We start from the raw sequence: 12,777 nt of genomic DNA, 5'->3' as shown, positions 1-12,777 counted from the left end.
AATTCAACTTCTTTAAAAAATATATGACCTCGACTGGGAGGCGGTACTGATTACGATGAATCACTAACACTCAGTTTTTTTAGCAAAATTACGTTGCAAGTTAAGTTTCACTTTTCAAAAACATCTGAAAATTGAAGTTACATTATTCACAATTGATTCACAAACAATGATATTTAAACAGCAAGTATTATCTAACTTCATTAATCCAACATAAATGCAAATCATAAAATTTACATATAGCTCTGTTAACAAATCTTAAAAGCACTACAAAAATGAAATATTTAACCAGTCTCTTTATCAAAATCGTTTATGTACATTCTGGGGTTACTCAACAACTATAAATTATCAGCTAACTCATTTATACTAACGTGCTGGGAAAAACGCAAATCATAATTATTGAACAGCTTTACCTTATTTGCGTGAAGACTTTTGCTTCCATGTTCAACAATACTGACATACCTACATTAATCTAACTCTTGGTGTCTTCGCACAGCACGCCACAGAAACTACCTACTCCATCGTCTTTCCCTCACAGACAGCTACCTCCGATTTTGCGCCCAGCGCTCTCTTACACCAATGAAACAGTATCTTTGCGGTCGTGCACAGTCAGCGATACGCATTAACGAACCTATCAGAGACATTCATCGTTTATGGTACACTAGTTTCATTTTAATTTATTAATATTCTTATCTTATTCTTGTGCCACATACAAGTGTGCCCAAGTAGACGCCTTTCAGAATCCTTCTACGGAATATATGAAGTTAAACATGTTGTGCGTTCTGACCTGAGAACATGCCAGACTTTGTACAATGCAATAAAGAGACTTATTTTGAAAGTAGTTGCTAAGGTTTCAGATAAATGTAAGACCATACTTGTCGGAGACTCACTCTAAAACTTATCGTACACTGAAGCAAGGAAAAACAAACGATCATAGCGTTTTTATATTTGGAGAATGCTTTGTCAGTGTTGAATAGAATTCTGAAGGTATTAGAGATCAAGTTTTGGGGGTGAAAGATTATCTATAAGTAATGCAGAATACACAACGCAGTCATAAGAGTTGAAGGACATCAAAGGGAAACAGTGGATGAAGAGAAAGTGACATTAGTTTGTAACGTAGAGTATGTGTGGATAAAGCCTCGCATGAGGTAAAAATCCGCACCAAGTTTTTGAAATGGATGTCATCGATTCAAGAGTTGTCCACCAGGTGGTAGATTTGTCTTATAGTCTCTTATTGTTCCATGGGAGTCCGACCCGAATGTCTTTTGCGGTAAATTCCCGCAGCTTCAGCAACGTGATGACCGTTCTTCAACGATAACCCGCGCATATGATGATATTCAGTACACATTGTGTGAAATTATCTCAACTGAATATATAATTCCGCTATCTGAGAAAAAGATTGAGGGGACATTTTCTGCGAAAGCATTGTAATCTGTGCTTCTAACGTCGTCATCCAGTAAAGAACGAATGAAATAAAAATGCTTGGGAAAATAATATGTTGCTACTGAGAAAGAAAGACGAGCCAAAGAAAGACAATAGAGTGCTACAGGAACAAAATGACGTAAGTTAGATTTCGTTACATAAAGGAAGAAAACAGATCAAATAGCCAGCTGATTATTATTCAGAGTCAGATTTAGGCTACTCAAATTTTGACAGTAGCTCAGATGTAGATATGGACTTACTATTTGGCGAAGAAGTTTCCGAAGAAGAAAAAGAACAAGAAGAACAAGACCCTGGGACTGCAAGGAAGACTTAGAGGACCTAACAAAGTACACTACTTACTTAATTGAACTCTTTTAGGTTGCCCTATTAATCCTCCTTTCTTGGAGACGAATGTATTATTTCTGCGCAAATATTTTTAAGCTTGATGTTCAAATTTACGAGACATTTCAGTTCAATATTGTGTTGGGTAACTTGGCTAAAATACAAGACTGCTACGAAGGGTTACTTCAAGTGTTTTTATTACGCAGTGTCCGCCCCGATAGCCGAGCGGTCAGTGTGACCGATTCCCATCCTACGGGCCCGGGTTCGGTTCCCTGCTGGGTCGGAGATTTTCTCCACTCAGGGAGTGGGTGTTGTGTTCTCTTCATTATCATCTCGTCCCCATCCGGCGTGCAGGTCGCCAATGTGGCGTCGAATGTAATGAGACCTGCACAAGGCGGCCGGACCTGCCACGCAAGGGGCCTCCCGGCCAATGACGCCAAACGCTCATTTCATTTCCATTACGCAGTCATCCATTTTGTGGAGTAAAACCGACAATTTTTGTTTTAGTTAAACTGTAAATTTATCTGCAATTAATACGCAGCCAGAGCTCGAATCTGAATGAGTTATAGGTAACAAGGCAAGCCACAACTTCAGTTTGAAATTGCTGGAAAATCTATCTCTCACTGACCACAAACTCAAAATTACGAGGCTTTACCGACATCAGTCCTATCCCCACCCATGATATTCAGTCTGTACACTGAAAAAGCGGTACAGGAAATCAAGGAGAAATTTGTAAATCGAATATCAGTTCAGTGTGGAGAACGAAGACATGCAGGTGAGCCCATGAGATTGCAATTACGTCCGGGACGCCGGAGAAGTTGGAAGATAAATTGAACCGAATTGACAGTGTACTGAAAAGACGTTATAAGATGAATATCAATAAAAGTAAAACAAGGGTAATGGAACGTAGTCGAATTAATCATGTGATGCTGAGGGAATTGGGTAAGAAAATGAGATTCGAAAAGTAGTAGATGAGTTCTGCCTTTTGGGCAGTAATGAAGTGGCTCAACACAGATTTGCAGTAAACTTGTAACTACTTCCACCCCACTGCCCTCCAACTGAATCTACTGTGTCTCTGACTTAGTCTGTATGCTGTTGACGAGTAGCCTAACTGAGCTGCATCGACGTATCCGGGTTCAAAACTATGAAGCCCAAGACCATATTGCATATTTTGCTCGTGAACATTTGCGTCAATATTCGTAGGTTTATTGGAAGAGGAAGTCCTATTTCGTGGAGAATTCTTTCACCTTAACTGACCAAACTTGATTTTTTCTTTTTCGCTGTTGTGAAACGTTTTGTGTAAAAAACAACCGTCGAGAATGAGAAGGAAGTATTGACTAACTTTGGCTGCCTTTGGCATTGTTAGAGCAGCAACATGGTTGCTCGAATGGGTAGAACTTTTTGTTCGTCAATTTCAGTTATGGATTGAAGCACGGGAAGATCACTGTGAACAACTGCTGTGAATGCAGCATCTACATCTACCTCTAATCTCCAAACAGCCTCAGTGTTTATGTCTCCTTCCCCGCCCCCCCCCCCCCCCCGCCCGGTTTTACCACTATGCGTCCCTCTTGCATTTGCATATGGTACGGGGGAAGAAGTACCGTCGTTGAACCTCACCATGAGCTCTAATTTCTCTTATATCTTCTCGTGGCCATTTCGCGATAAGTATATTGGAAAAACTGAAATGTAACCTGACTCTCCTTCGAACGCACGCTCTGGGAGCTTCCAAAGTCAACCTCTTCGTGATTCTCAACACCTCTCTTGTATCGTCTGCGTATCACACTCGCACTTACTACACGATCCAATGACGACAGACACGGCTATTCATTGGATTATCTCTGTCTCTTCTGTTAATCTAACCTATTAAGGTCAGAATCTGATGATCAATAATTATCTATCTCACAAGCGTTTTTCTTGTCCGATTGCAATATATTAAAGCCTACTTTTATTCGTCTTCCACCCATTTGTTTCACTACATGGCCTGTACATTTTCGTTTAATTTTCCTCTCAGTCATAATTTCACCTTCCACTCCAGGACATTTCCCAATCTACAAACTAATGGTCCTTAAGTTACTCAGGAGTGTATTTTGGATACATCTACTAAACAGCTACCTTCCCCTGTAATCCAGAAGTTGTTAGTAATTGATTATTAATAAACTAGCATATGTATTATTTATTGCATCGATCCAAGTGGCGCTTTAGTTAATACACCGTGCACTTTTTCACTAGATACGATAAATCACTTCAGACTAATGCCGATGTGCTTATTTAAGTATGATCATAATCAAATCACTACGTATATTTTTGTGGTGTGTCGTTTGTTTGATGTCAATAGAGAGTTGGCGTACAGTATCTCGAAAACATATCTGCTGCCCTAAATAGTACGTGGTCTAGTTCGGCGTTAAGTGTTGTATTTCAAAATAAAATTTTCAGGCAAACATGCAACCAATTATCTCTTTATCATAATTACTGATAAAACTCGAAAGATTGACAACTAACAGTTCGAATATTCCGTGGTCATTCTTTCACAGCACGAATTAAATCTTACATCTGCACGTTTACGCAATCCAGTTTATATTCGAATCACAACAAATGCCTTACGAACACGGAACTCCCATTTCATGGAGGCCACGTCTATTGTAGATGAAACCAACCAAGTAGTGCGATGAACGAAAACTGAGAACGATGGCCTGCGTTAAAACCTCCGAGCTGTATTCGCAAGGATTAAATGGGATGAATGATGCACACCAACCGCTGAGTGACTTTTGTCGTAAGAGGCATAATCGTTATTTCCACAAGTACATTTCCGTCTCATGGAAAACGTATGATTGTTTCTTCACGCTGTAGTAGACATTGCACACACAGTATAGCTTTCAAGTAGCTTCTGTTACGAAGTGTACAGATTCTTCCACAATTCCTTAAACCTTCGGTACGCCTTCAAATATATAGCGATATCACGATTCTATTTCCTAAATTCTTGTCTGCAGGTAATGGAGATTGCTGACAAAATGGAAATGATTACGATTCAGACTGTGGTTCACGTGCCAATGAATGAAAAACGGCATCAGCATAAAAAAATTTTTTTCTTAATGCTTAGTCATTTTTTAGTGGACCACTCGCGAAAGTATTCTCAAGTTACTACATTTTCCACGTAAGTTTAAAATGTACCATAAAGAATGCACAGTCGGAAATATACCTACAATGAATATTTCCATCTTTCATTTATTTTTTTCCAACGTAAAACACTTAAATTATCTCATATGCCTTGTTGTTTCACTTAACAACTGACTCTAACATAAAATATGCCAATGATATTCAATAGAATACATTGTTGTCACTTTCTGTTCAAGAGGTTACACATTTCTTTTAGCTTGTTACAAAGAGATTGCATTATGGATATCCGTTTCAATCCTTTTTGTGTACCGTTCTGTAAAAATATTAAAATAAAATTGTGACTGTTACATTTATATTGATCTTTTAGAAAGTACAAGTAAATTTTCAGGCCATAGATAAGTATATATAGTTACTTGTTGCTTATTTATCAAAATGGTTCGGATGAAATACAGCCATGTGCTCTTTCAAAGGTCCGTGGAAGCTTCTGCTTACCTGTTTAATACAGTGTTGAAGACAGCTTTCCTAATATGCCTCTATACATGCCACGAACTTTACCAATATTTTGAGCTAGAAGGTGTCCCAATTTGTGTTTCTTTGCAAGAAGAAATGCAATGTCAAGCTTCTTGAATATTTTGGCTTCGTTTTCGGAAATAATTCGCCAAATACTTCCTTTGGTTCTTGTGCTGTGCTTATTTTACTTTTTGTGCTTAGTTTCTCATTGTTTTTTTCTGAATATCGATTGATCTATTTAGGTGTTTTTATTGTAGGTAATTCCTGTTGGTGAGTGTTCTAAGGATGGTGCAATATTTTTGTATAGGTATTTCGTAACATTTCTGCATGTGGAGAGGTTGGCTGTCAGGTGCTGTATGTCCAAAATTCAGCTTTCTCAGGAGTGCCAAATTAAAGTTTGTAGCTCATAACTATCATTAAGTAAATTACGTCATGACAATAACTTGTAAACGTAAGTTTTCTAGAACATTGTGTAAAATGTTTCAATTACCGCTAAATTAAAACTTTCAGAGTAATTATCTTAAAAAATTTTGGAAATGGAATGAGCTTAAATGAAAGTTGACAACCTACTGGAAAAAGAGCTGTTAATTATTGTCGGTAGATACTAAGAAAACGGAAATCTGAAAAACACAAAATTAAAGTTCCGACAAAGCATTTTGATGTTGTCGTTGTTTCTTCAAATTGTTCGTCACTGTTTTAAATGATGACCACAATGTAAACATACAAAGAAATGATAGTGGCAAGGGATTATACAGTTCAATAGGTGTGACATATTATTTTCTTTGCTTCTGTGACGAATTTTCCAGCAGGAGACGCTGTTCGAAATTGGCACCGAGCAAAGCTCAGTGACAGACGCCCAGCTATGCTTCCAGAAGACGCCCTTTTCTCAAATCAAGCTCTAAGAATTTATCCTTGTCATTTAGGACTTATTTATAACAACAAATGTTGAAACTGCTTTATAATACTGGATATGATGCACTTTCTGCCAGTTGCTTTCATTTTCAGCACCTTTTTTTTCTCTTTGTGACACACTTTAAGAGGTCTTTGTTAGAAAATCTGAACATTTCATTCCATAAACCAAAACCTTATTCGTTATGGGGTGGTGTTAGCATACCTGACTACTATGAGAGTCGGATGTACACCATTCCACTGCCAAGACGCTCAGCAGCTTAGTTCGAGCTAAGCAAACTACTGAACTAGTTTGGTAGAGTAGACTTGGCGATTAAGAATAATTGTTGCCCATAGAGTTAGCTAACACTTCCTGTAGTAGTAGCAAACTATTGTAATGCGTAAAAAATATGACCCTGTAATGTATTAGGTGATCGGTTAATGTAGTATTCGTATTGTTGTTCAAATTAAGATTTAAAGAAAAAACATTGAACTAGGTCCCACACCAATTGTCGGAAACAATGATTTCCTGTCCAGTAATGATAACTGGTCTCAGCCATTTTTCAGTTTTTTTGATTACACCACTTCGCAGCGAGCCAGCTCATATGTGAAACATTATTGTTGTCTTCTCTGGTCTGCAGCCCGATCTTCGTATCACGTGGACTTGAATATTCTGCTGCAAATCCGAGAAGAGTATCGTGTGTGTCAAATAAATTGGCTTCTTGTCCATGGCGAATAGTAAATGCACATGATCCACTGTATAAATCTACACAAGACATGTAGAGATAGATACTACAGTAATAGATCGCCACACCGCAAGGAATCTTACAGTGAAAACGAGAAATTCGTCCTACTAAAGACGGCTTGTGAATAAAAGACACCTCTGCCCTTATGCAAAAAGTTAGTCGGCTTGTCACTGAGTGACAGAGTTGTTGAATGTCCTCGTGATGGATATCGTGCCACATCCTGTCCAATTGGAGCGTCAGATCGCCAAATACCAGGGCCCGTTGGAGGGCCCTACCCACAATGCTCCAAACGTTCTCATCTTGGGAGGGATTCGCCGACCTTGATGGCCAAAGTAGGGTTTGGCAAGCACGAAGACAAGCAGTAGAATCTCTCGACGTGTGCAGGGGAGCACTGTGTTGCTGAAATGTAAAGCTTGCCATGTAGGGCCACAAAACAAGGTGTAGAATCTCGTCGTCGTACCTCTGTGCTGTAAGGGTGCCACGAAAGACAACCAAAGGCGTCTTGTTCTGAAAATAAATGACTCTCCAGGCCATCACACGTGGTTGTCGGATCATATGGCGGGCAGAAGTCAGGTTCGTATCCCACCGTTATCTGGAGCGTCTCCAAACATGTCTTCGTCCTGGAATCCCATTGGCTGGAGCTTAAGTCTCTTCAGAGAAGAGTTTCGCCTCGAACTGAGCACCAAGGATCCGCAAAGACTTGTGTGGAGACGCCTCGGACAGCGGTGCGGTACCAGCCTGACTGAATTTCTACCGCTTGTTTTCGTGCTTGCCATACCCTGCCTTCGCCAGCAAGGTCTCCGGATCTCTGCCCAACGAAAAACGTTTGGACCATTATGGGATGGGATTTTGACGATATAATGCTCCAGTTGGATAGGATCTGGTACGATTTCCTTCAGGAAGACATCCAATAACTCTGTACTTATATGGATATGGTGTCTGTTCTTTCGGACATGTCCGAAATAACAGAGACCATTGATGACCTGCAGCCGTCTAGAACGAAATTAGAATTAGATATTAATACCTTCAGCTGCTGACGGGCGTTGATAATTTCAACGAGGACAGGTGAAAGTATGTATCCCGCCCGGGCCTCGAACCTGGGATCTCCTGCTTACGTGGCAGACGCTCTATCCATCTGAGCCGCCGAGGGCACAGAGCACAGTGCGACTGCAGGGACTACCTCGCGCACGCCTCCCGCGAGACCCCCATTCTCATCTCATACGTCCACACACTGCATTCGTAGTGTCCCTACCCCCACACTCATTACTCGTGAAAGACATTCTTACCAAGTCCCGTAAGATTTCGGGTAATATGTGTGCATCCGCACAGAAGATGAAGGTCACGCCCAGTGCTGCCAGAACCGTATACTTATATGTCTGGAAGAACAGACACCGTATCAAAATGGCTCTGAGCACTATATGACTTAACATCTGAGGTCATCAGTCCCCTAGAACTTAGAACTACTTAAACCTAACTAAACTAAGGACATCACACACATCCATGCCCGAGGCAAGATTCGAACCTGCGACCGTAGCGGTCGCGCGGTTCCAGACTGAAGCGCCTAGAACCGCTCGGCCACACAGGCCGGCGACACCATATCCATATACGTATATAGTTCTGGCAATACTGGAAATGACCTTCCTATTCTGTGGGGAGGCACACATATTACTCGAACTCTCTATAAGTCTCAGCACCAACTACTTGCACGCTGTCATCAGTGAAGAAATCTACACATTATTTGCAGGAGTGAATTTTCGTAGATTCCATCTTAAAAATTTGCTCTAGTAAGTTTCTAGAGAGGTTTATGCAAAATATTACACGTTTTGTTCCACCAGTTCTGGTTATGCAGCATTCCATTTCTTTGTATACGCTCGTAGTCCGCAATTAAACCCACCTGACATAGACCACTCATTGTTGAACATGTTCCACTATACGCCTTGCAACAGGTTCGCAAACAATCACTTTGTCAGAGAAATCATTGTATCTATGATATTTGCTTACCGTAATTATTTTTTTTTTCGATATTCCGATGCCACATCAAAGAACTTTGATCGTGAGGCTGTTTGACCCAAGTTCACACCTCAGAATTACGGGATTTATTCCGCATGAACATAGAACATAAGCGTAAGCAAGTAAAGCGTGTGATCCCTAGCGAAAGGCTAGGCTAGGGAACACGTCTATCCTACTGTGCTAGAAAAACACATGTTTAATCAGAGCATCATATGCATCGACGTTACATTGTGGAGACTGCACTAATCGAAGGGTTTTGTGTATTTCATTACGACAATCTCTTAACAGTAAAAGGAAGAAGATTAGGGTTAAAATTAATCGTCGCCATCGAGGTTATTACAGAAGAGCACAAACTCAGATCGTAGAAGAAAAAGGTAGGGTAATAGCCACCTACGTTTAAGACATGATTCAGAGGGACCATAGAGGGGCTATCGGAATAGTTGGACGAGGAGTTAAACCTCGTTCTTCTCCTATTGGAAGTCGGCAATAGTTGTTGTTAACTGTCGAAATATAAAGTTTTCCCAGGAATCGATACTATGACTCGCTTTGCACTGTTCGTCTGGCGTCGATGTCTAAACGTCTTCCTGGACCATCAAAGAGGAGCGCCGAATCTTTTAAGCAACAATGTGACTACGGATGCATTCCGTGAGTGTTAATCTAAAACAGTCTCTTCTTAATAACTGTTCTATATTGTGTCAAAGTATTTCTGACATCTGTTTAGATGACTGCCATATTTCAATTTTTATCGTTATGTTGATACCCGCTGGCAAACACTGTCTGTGCGGTTTCCCTACGGTTTCATCAGTAATCACAGTCCCTGCAAATTCTGAGCATTTCATCAGTAATTGCTATGGGAATTTGTAGAGCGCAAAGCTATAACCCACCCTCAGCACACTCCTTGACCAATAACTTGGTCCCGTGTGTAGCGGAGTATTCGCGGTATGTTTGCTGAGAGATCTAGCTCGAAATGTGCAAGAGGCTCGATCGGCGGATGTTAAACGCACCCGATACATAGGGCCACGAATCATAGTACAAGTTGGCACGAATTACACCTGCCATTCTCTGTTTCTTTAGAAGACTGGCTGAATTGGTGAACTCATTAAGCCATGGAAGTATGGTTTACTATCTGCGGAATTATACCCCGAAATCATCGTGATCCACTGGAGTTGAATGGAAGACTTAAGCCGAAGCTTACGAGTATACGATTCCATGACGATCTTGGTCGAGAATTTCTGACCCCCGCCAAAGAGGTTGAGTGGGTCAATCACTAAATAAAGGAAGGGACTACTCGGGTATCAGAGTACGCCAGCGTGCAAATGGTTTTTTTTTCCGTAGGTTAAAGATACCCGACGATGAATTAGGCGCCGTACTTCGAGAAACGAGTAGATAATTCACGTTAATCAAAGTGGAGAACGTTTTTCCTTCATATGAGAAAATGCTACTGAACCGCAGGGGCTTCAATGGTAAAACTCTACAGTTATTTGCAGTTGTTAAAGATAATAATATCTACGTAACACTAGGAACAGAAAGTTGGCTGAAACCGGAAGTGAATAGAAGCGAAATCTTTGTTTCACACAGGGTGTTTCAGGAGAAACAGTAAATATTTTAGGATGTAGTAGTATATATTAATTCTAATAAAAAATTCCATATAACACGTGGACTGTTATCATACGTTTTTGAAATACAGATTTTGGAATGTAACCTGTTGTGTACAGCTTCGTACACAATGATATAGAGTGGTACGACAATCGTCGTCGTAGGCAAGTTGGACAGCAGCAGAAATGATCAATAAATAGATTAACATAGTAAACTGAATATTTATTTAACTTTTATTTCTCCAAGAGAACGAAGATTCAGAACAAATATACAGAAAGCAGTAGAGTCCAGCTGTCAACACGGATGAAGCTCACTGTTCTAAAACTATGGTGTCGGTGCGATGAGTTTCCAACCGAGAGTGGCTGAGCCTCTGCTGCCGGCGTTCATGGTACAGAGCTAATGGAGGCGCCGCTCAGTTGGCACGCACGATAGGGTCTGCCAGATTCCACGCGACCGTTATTGGCGTCAGAGAGAAACTTGCAATTCCGTTGCTATGACGCCCATGGGGTGGTATCGATACGTGATATCAAATAACCCAAGTAAATACAGAACTTTATAGGCAAATGATTAAGTTCGAAGTTGATTTCCTTGAATTCCACCTCCGATTTTAACCCATTTCCGAATTCACTTGAACAACACTGCATATAAATCTTCAGAGATCATGTTGGGGTAAGGTCCAGAAAAGTTGGTGGTTAGAACGTGGTCATATCTAACGATCCATTGTCGGGGAACATTAGGTTTAGACGATGTGTCACCTAACGAGTAGAATGTGCAAGGGGTCCAGTCATGCTGAAAGAATATGTAGTCAAAGGTACCTCTTGCAGTACGGTTGGAAGCCCGTTTTCCAGAAAATCCAGACAATGGGGCTCTGTGGGGTGAGGCAGCAACACAAAAGACCCAATGAACTGATTGTTTATCGTACCACACCACACATTTACAGACATACGTTCGTGAAACTGTGTCTTCATGTGGGTTGTCGTCGGACCACCGATTGGAGTGACGGATATTATTGACACTGTCACCAGGGAACATGGCTCATCAGTAAATAAAATTAAACCTATTACTCGGAATAATTACCGATAAAATACGAGGAGTCTACCATCGAGCCGGCCGGAGTGGCCGAGCGGTTCTAGGCGCTATAGTCTGGGCATGGATGTGTGTGATGTCCTTAGGTTAGTTAAGTTTAAGTAGTTCTAAGTTCTAGGGGACTGATGACCTCAGAAGTTAAGTCCCACAGTGCTCAGAGTCATTTGAACCCTCTACCATCGACTCCTTCTCGAAGATGTTGAATCCGTCGTAAATGACGAGGATGGAAGACGTACATAAGTAACGTCCATCATATTCTTCAATGTAGAATAGCGAAACACGTAGAAATTCGACGGGTTCTTGTCGACGGACTACGTTCTATCGACTAAATAACGTCTCATGCGTCATTCACACTCTTTACTTTTAAAATTTCAGATGAGAGACGATTGATGGGTGCTGCACAAGTCGCACACAGTTTAGTGAAAACACGTGAAACACTTTCGCATTTGAAAAGTGTATTTACTTTCTTCTATAGTCGCAATGTTGTCTGTTGGCTACCAGTTTCGGTACATTGTACGACCATCAGGACGTCTTATGATCAAAAAATCACAGTACATGGTTAAAACAATAACCTAAGAAACATTTACAAAGTATTTTCTCTTATAATATAAAACGTATGGTATGGAGTACAACCTTGAAATACATAGGTAGCTTCTCGCCGCTAGCACGCAGCCGTCACGCTCGCTTCCCAAGTAGGTGCGCCAAAAACTGCAAGTTAAGGTCAATGCTAAGCTTTAAATAGAGTCAAATTAAGGCCAGCAGTGGCAAGAACACCCTCTATATACAGAGATTCCTCTTCTTCTTAAGAAAAGTCACGTTGTAAAAACATCTAAAGAATAAAAATCTATAGGATATAAAATTTACGAAATTACGTAATGAAACAAAAATAAAAGAGTCGCCACCGAATGAAATAATAAAAGCTAAATAGCAAAATTAGGTTTCCTGCTCTGCGAAGGTAATGCATTCTTGTCACGTGACTCATATTCTATCCCGGCCGCGGTGGTCTCGCGGTTCTAGGAGCGCAGTCCGGAACCGCGCGACTGCTCCGCTCGCAGGTTCGAATGCT

The sequence above is a fragment of the Schistocerca piceifrons genome, chromosome 3 (assembly GCF_021461385.2).
Source record: "Schistocerca piceifrons isolate TAMUIC-IGC-003096 chromosome 3, iqSchPice1.1, whole genome shotgun sequence".
NCBI lineage: Eukaryota > Metazoa > Arthropoda > Insecta > Orthoptera > Acrididae > Schistocerca > Schistocerca piceifrons.
Note: the sequence above shows the minus strand (reverse complement) of the source record.